Genomic DNA, 7622 nt, shown 5'->3' with positions numbered 1-7622 from the left:
TTCCAGGAAAAGCTGTCAGGGCAGGGCTGGAATGGCCACACTCAGTCAGAGAGTCTGTGTGTGGGGGTGCAGCTGTCTGAGACCCGAAGTCTGGAGCGGGCCTCGCTTCTTTCCACCATCCCCAACTCCGCGGCTAATCCTGGGCCTCTGCCAGCAGGCCAGACCACAGGCCACCGGCCTCCCTGGACTGTGATGCTGTTGGGGAGGTTCCCTGCCCAGGAACGCCACCTGGGCTGCGGGCACGGCCTCCTTTTGGGAGGAGGGTTGCCCTCTAGGACGCTGATCTGCCCCTGGAGGCACACACACCTCAGTAGGCTGTTCACATATATCCCTCCTGTGCCCTGGACAATGCTAGACCTCGGTGCAAGGGATCTGGTCTGCAGGTCTGACCTCTGGGTCCCAGAGTTCAAACTATATCCCCACCAGGGAGAGCAGTGCCAGTCCCAATTCGCCCACAGGGAGCCCAAGCTGGGTCTATGTCTCTCAGCCTCAGTGTCTGCCCCATTCTCCTGGGATCACGGTGCCAGCAGCACCTGGGAGTGCTGGCGGGTAGGGAGCTCACAGTCTGAGTTCCCCTTAGTCAGCTGTAGGGCCCCAAAAGGGAAGGTCGATTCCCTGTAGGTGCCTCCGGCTGGTGTATTGTCTCTCTGGGCAGCCACGGGTAGGGTCGGGGGAGGGGAGGAGGAGCCAATATGGCGTCTGCCGCGCGGCTCGGGTCTGTGCACACGGAGGTGCCCCAAGGGAGTTGGGAGCCTGGTGCCGTGTCCGCTACTGGCTTACCGCTCACTGGTGGCGGCCGTCTCTGGGCTGGTGTCCGCAGGTCTCTCCACCCACTGGGGAGCCCACCAGTAGTCCCAAATGCAGGGGAGGGGAAACGGCACATACACCTACCCTTCCCGCTGGTCTCCGGGCTGCTCCGGGGGTCTCAGCTTCCAGTTCTCTTCCGCGACCTCCTCCTGTGGAGTCTCCCGGGGTCTCAGGTACTCCTCCTTCCGACCCTCATCCGATGTAGGCTCATCTTCTTGCTTCTTTCTTCTAATTTCTGCTAGAATCTGTCTTTTCTGCAGAGACACTCTCTCTGGCGGTGTTTCTCGTCCACCATCTTGATTCTCCTCTTCCTGAACAGAAGTTTTTAAATTTAATTATGTCTAATTAAGCAATCCATTCTCTATGGTTAATGCTTTGATTTTTGTGTTGTTGTTTTTTTTCTTTTAGAGACAGGGTCTTACTCTGTCCCCCAGGCTGAAGTGAAGTGGTGCAATCATAGTTCATTGCAGCCTTGAACTCCTGGAATCAAGCCATCCTCCCACCTCAGCATTTTTAATTTTTTTTTTTTTAGAGATGGAATCTCGATATGTTGCCCAGCCTCGTCTCAAACTGCTGTCCTCAAGTGATCCTCCCGCCTTGGCCTCCCAAAGCACTGGGATTAGAAGTGTGAGCCATCATGCCTGGTATTGTTAGTGCTTTTTTATGGTTATGAAAAACCTATTTGTCTACCCTAAAGCCATGCAGATAATATCCTAAGTTTTTGCTAGATTCTATCCATCTCTAATAAAGTGTTACAGAATGGGATGAGGTAAGAGTCAAGGTTTATATTTTCCCTGTAGTTATCAAGTAGATTTATTAAAAGTACTATCCTTTCCACAATGATTTACAGGGCCCTTGTTTCATAAAACTAGCTATTTTATAGATAGAGGGGTGCACCTAAAGAAGTATGGGGGTGTTCCTAGTAGCTTAGAGTGGCCTCAACTGAGACACCAAGGAAATGGAGGCCTCAGTTGTACAACTTTGAGAAGTCAGACCTTCCAATAACCCGAATGAGCTTGAAAGCAGTTTCTCTCTGAGTCTCCATTTAATTACCAGCTTGGTCTTTTATTTTGTGAGATCCTAAGCAGAGAAACCAATCAAGCCTACCAGGATTTTTTTTTTTTGAGACAGAGTCTCACTCTGTTGGCCAGGCTAGCGTGCTGTGGCATCAGCCTAGCTCATAGCAACCTCAAACTCCTGGGCTCAAGCGATCCTCCTGCCTCAGCCTCCCAAGTAGCTGGGACTACAGCCCTGTACCATCATGCCTGACTTATTTTTCCATTTTTAGTAGAGATCGGGTGTCACTCTTATTCAGGCTGATCTTGAACTCCTGACCTCAAGTGATCCTCCCGCCTTGGCCTCCCAGAGTGCTAGGATTACAGGAGTAGGCCACTGTGCCTGCTCTGCCAGGATTTTTGATCTATAGAACTGCTTGATTATACATTTGTGTTGCTTTAAGCTGCTAAATTGGGACTAGTTTGTTGTACAGCAGTAGCAAACTAATATAGGTAGTACCTGCATATTCTGAAGTAAGAAGTAAAAATCAGGCACAATATTTTTTATTTTCCAGTGAATGGATCACAGGGAATTCCCCATGAGACCACAAGTGCAGGATCAGAGAACCTTCTCTTTTTCTGGGCCCTACTCCAAGCTAGTAGGATTTCAGTCACTTGTCAATGGGTCATAGTAGCACACAACACTGAGGTATATTCTACAACCAGCATGTAGTAGGCAACTTGTTGCTGTGTTTCTTTTGAAGTGGTGAGAAAGGCAAGATGTAGGAACTTGCTGTTGACCTTATAGGCACCATCATGCCTCAGATTACTAGATCAATAAAAATTTCACTCACTTGGAAGATCCCTGATTTTGTATGAGAATTATTTCTCACATTCTGTCTTGCAACTGTGTTGCCAATGTGTCTGGATTAGTTGCTACTTCCTGCTCAATCAGCATAATGTCACCAATGCAAAGGAATGGTGTCACATCTGATGTAAGGGAAAGGTGATCAGGGTCCCTAAGGTCTAGTTTAGAACGTAAGTCTAGAGAGTTGCTATAAACCTGAGGTAGGAAGTGATGGTGCATTGCTGTCCTTTGCAGCTGCAGCCAAACTCCTCCTTGTGATAATTACTGAAACACAATAAATACAGTACATCAGGTGTCCAGGGATATGATGATTGCTAAAGCAATAAAACCAGCCATAGTACAGCAGCTGCTGTACTAACCACCGTCTGATTAACTTTATGATCTTTGGCTGCAGTTCTCCAAGATCCATCTATTTCTGCACAGGACAAATAGGCAAGGTAAGAGATGGCTGAAGAGTCACCACTCTTCACCTTTTTACCCCTTGATGGTACCACCAATTACTCCAGTCCCTCCAGAAAAGCAATATTGCTTTTTTTTTTTTTTTTTTTGAGACAGAGTCTCGCTTTGTTGCCCAGGCTAGTGTGAGTGCCATGGCGTCAGCCTAGCTCACAGCAACCTCAGACTCCTGGGCTCAAGCGATCCTTCTGCCTCAGCCTCCCGGGTAGCTGGGACTACAGGCATGTGCCACCATGCCCGGCTAATTTTTTATATATATATCAGTTGGCCAATTAATTTCTTTCTATTTATAGTAGAGACGGGGTCTCGATCTTGCTCAGGCTGGTTTCGAACTCCTGACCTTGAGCAATCCGCCCGCCTCGGCCTCCCAAGAGCTAGGATTACAGGCGTGAGCCACAGCGCCCGGCCTGCAATATTGCTTTTTGATTACTATTTTTATAATTAGAGCAGTGCTAATGACCTGGAAAATATATCTCATGGAATTTAGGGGCTCAAGGTACCCAGCTTCTCAGGAGGCTTAGCAGTGTCCTGCAAGGCAACTACCTCGGATGACACTATGGCAGGTTCTTCAGGCAGAGGAGAAATAAACTCCTCCAGGAGTGAAGGTGTGTTTTTCTGCTGGAAAATAAATCTCACAGAATTTAGGAGCTCAAGGTACCCAGCTTCATCAGAGTCTGTGTATATGTCACATTCCAATTTTCAGAATCCCAATTCATCCCCAATCAGGGCCCTAACAGAAGAGACCTTGAGAGGCTAGGAATTCAATTTTATTGTAATTCAGTCAATCACAGGATTAGATTTTGGATTTAGTTTTCCCAAATCTCAGCGCTGTGGCTATGAGGGATAAGGGTTTTTTCATGGACAGTCATGGAAGCTTTCAGGTCTTTTATGTGGACCTTGATATGGGACTTTAAGGACCTGAGCACATCATTTTCTTTTTCTTTTTTCTTTTCTTTTCTTTTTTTTTTTTTTTTTTTTTTTTGAGACAGAGTCTCACTCTGTTGCCCAGGCTACAGTGCTATGGCATCAGCCTAGCTCACAGCAACCTCAAACTCCTAGACTCAAGTGATCCTCCTGCCTCAGCCTCCCAAGTAGCTGGGACTACAGGCACATGCCACTGTGCCTGGCTAATTTTTTTTTCTATTTTTTTAGTTGTTTGGCTAATTTCTTTGTATTCATAGTAGAGTCGGGATCTTGCTCTTGCTCAGGCTGGTCTCAAACTCCTGAGCTCAAGCAATGCTCCCGCCTGCCTCAGCCTCCCAGAGTGCAAGGATTACCGGTGTGAGAGCCACCACACCCAGCCCACTAAGATCTTTAAATTGAATCATATTAAAGAAGGAATTCCAAAAAACCCAGAACAAGTTTAGATAATTTTTTATTAAAGCCAGGCACGGTGGCTCACACCTGTAAGTAATCCTAGCACTCTGGGAGGCCGAGGAGGGAGGATTGCTCGAGGTCAGGAGTTTGAAACCAGCCTGAGCAAGAGCGAGACCCCGTCTCTACTATACATAGAAAGAAATTCATTGACCAACTAATATATAGAGAAAAATATTAGCCGGGCATGGTGGTGCATGCTTGTAGTCCCAGCTATTCGGGAGGCTGAGGCAGTAGGATTGCTTGAGTCCAGGAGTTTGAGGTTGCTGTGAGCTAGGCTGATGCCATGGCACTCACTCTAGCCTGTGCAACAAAGCGAGACTCTGTCTCAAAAAAAAAATTTTATTAAGATTCTATTCTTATGAAACCATATTTAATATCAAAATCTGTATCCATCAGGCTTCAACCAGAAAAGCAGAACCAGTAGAAGATAATATTTGTGTGTGAAGATTTGTTATTAGGAAATGGCCTTATGTAATGGTAGGAGTTCATTAAGCTGTTTCTGTAAGATTGTTGTGTCCCCATTTTATGCTGGAGCAGGGCAGACATTCAGGAAGAAAAGAGTACATGCTGGCTGGAACCCACCAATATGAGCTGTGATCCCCAGGAAGACTTACTAATACCCTTGTCCCTTCTTTTTCTCTGACCTTGGAGAAAAGGGGACTCTGCAGAAGCTGAGGCCCTTCAGAGTAGAACCAAGGTCCTTTACTCCTGTCTCAGGTTAGATGTCTTCCCAGAGAGGCCTTCCCTGACTACCAAATTCAAAGTATCATTTACTCATTTTCTCTTTACCCCATTTCAGCTTTTGGCAGAGAATTTACCATTATTCTACAGTTGCTCTGGTTGTTTAGGGCCTTAGCCGCCAAGTGGAATGTAAGCTCCATGAGAACAGTATTTAGTTCACTGTTTTTTCATGCCTAGATAAATGCCTGGCACTTAGAATGTTTTCAGTAAATACTGAACAAATTAGTTATTTTTCAAATCCTCACAATAATCCTAGGAGGTAGCTGCTATGATCACCCTCAGTTTACAGAAGAATATATGGAAACACAGAGGTTAGATAAGTAGCCCCAGGTAAGAGGCAAATAAGGGCATACCTGGAGCAATACCTCAAAGCCAGGTCTGTCTTGGCCCCAAAGTACTTTCTACTCCTTCAATGGGGTCTCACCAGATGCTGCAGCTTTAGGATCCTCCTGACTCAGTCTCCCACTGCATTCTACTGGTCACATAACCCTGGTTCCAGAACTTTCTCACTTACCCTCCCTGACAGGATTTCCCAGGGGAGGGAGGCCTACCTCACATCTGCTCCTATTTCTGCCTCTGCCTCATCCTGCCAGCTCTGAGTACTCCCAGGAAGTTGCCTCCTCTGAGACAGGGCCCAGTTACTCTTATTAAGCTTGCCTCTAACCCTTATAGCTGGTCTTCTATGTTTCCCAGAACAGATACTTGAAAATCAATAAATGACCCACCTTTAACTGCTCTCTACCCTGGAGCTGCAGCCTTTTCTAGGTATTAGTATTGACATTTGATTGAATGTACAGGAGATGGGATCTGGGAAAGATCCCATCCCATAATCAGAATATTGCTGCCTCAGTCTTCTCAGGCTGCTATGACAGAATCACATAGACTGGGTGGCTTAAACACCAGACATTTATTTCTCACAGTTCTGGAGACTGGGAAGTCTGAGATCAGGGTGCCACCATTGTCAAGTTCTAGTGAGGGCCCTCTTCCTGGCTTGCACTTGGCCACCTTGCTATATCCTCACATGTTGTGGGTGGGAAGGAGCAAATTATTTCTGCTCTAATTATAAGAGCACTAACCCCACCATAGGGGCCCCGCCCTCATGACCTCATCTAAACCTAATTGTTTCCCAAAGGCCCTACCTCCAAATACCATCACATTGGAGGTTAGGGTTTCAATGTATGAAATCTTGGGACACAAACATTCCCCCATCTACCACACATGCCAAAAGTGGGCAGCTACAGTAGTGCAGTCCCAACTGGGACAGTCCTGAAGGACACTGGTGAAGGGAAATCCTCCCAGAGGGAAGAACTTTGAGCAGTGCACTTGGTTGTTCCTTCTGCCTGGAGGAGAGACAGCCAGAGGTATGAGCATGTATCCATGCATAGGCTCTGCCCCATTCATTGGCTGAATGGTCAGGGACTTTGAAGATACATGCTTGAAAATTTGTGACAAGGAGGTCTTGGGAAGAGGTATGTGCATATACCTGTCCAAATGAATATACAATGTGAAGATATTTGAGACTTATGAGAGTTCTCAGCAAAAGCTAACCTCAGCAGAGCAGAATTTTAATAATCTGATGGATACGATCCCCATTATCTGGATATCAATCAGCCACTTTCCCCAACACTTGTGTCATAATCTTATGGGCTCAAGAACAAAGTGTCCAAGGTGGCAGGGATGGAGGTTATGCTCAGTAGCATGGACTTCCACCCACCAAGGCCAACCTCAATGCAGCCACTGCTGAGTGCTCAATCTGCCAGAAATGGAGACCAGCAGGAAGCCTATTATGTGGCACCTGTCTCCAGAATGATCAGCCAGCTAGTTGGTGGCAGGTGATTACATTGGACCATTTCCGTTATGGAAGGGACAGTGCTTTGTTGTTACTCAAATAGACACTTATTCTGCATTTGGATTTTCCTTCTCACCCATAGTACTTTGAGAAAATCAACATTTGTGGACTTAGAAAATGCCTTATTCACCATGATGGATTTCCACACAGCATCATCTCTAAATAAGAGACTCGCTTCACAGGAAATAAAAAGCAGCAGTGGGCCCATGCCCATGGGAATTCACTGGTCTTATTATGTTCCCCCATTACCTTGAATTGATTGGATCAATAGAACAGTGGAATGGCCCTGGGAAGACTTGGTTCTGAGGCTAGCTATATGGCAATAACTTGCAGAGCTGAGCAAATACTTGTAGGAAGCAATGTTTGTTATGTGTCAGTATCCAACCTAGTTTGAGTTCTCTTCCATAGTCAGGATTCATGGGTCCTAAAATCAATGGGTGGAAATAGGATTACCTCTACTCACTATTTCCCCCAGTGATTCACTAGCAAAAATACTTCCCATCCCTCTCTTTAGGCTCTGCTGAACTAC

Source organism: Microcebus murinus, chromosome X, assembly GCF_040939455.1.
Source record: "Microcebus murinus isolate Inina chromosome X, M.murinus_Inina_mat1.0, whole genome shotgun sequence".
NCBI classification, from domain to species: domain Eukaryota; kingdom Metazoa; phylum Chordata; class Mammalia; order Primates; family Cheirogaleidae; genus Microcebus; species Microcebus murinus.
The sequence above is the reverse complement of the archived record's forward strand: the minus strand, read 5'-3'. Positions refer to the sequence as shown.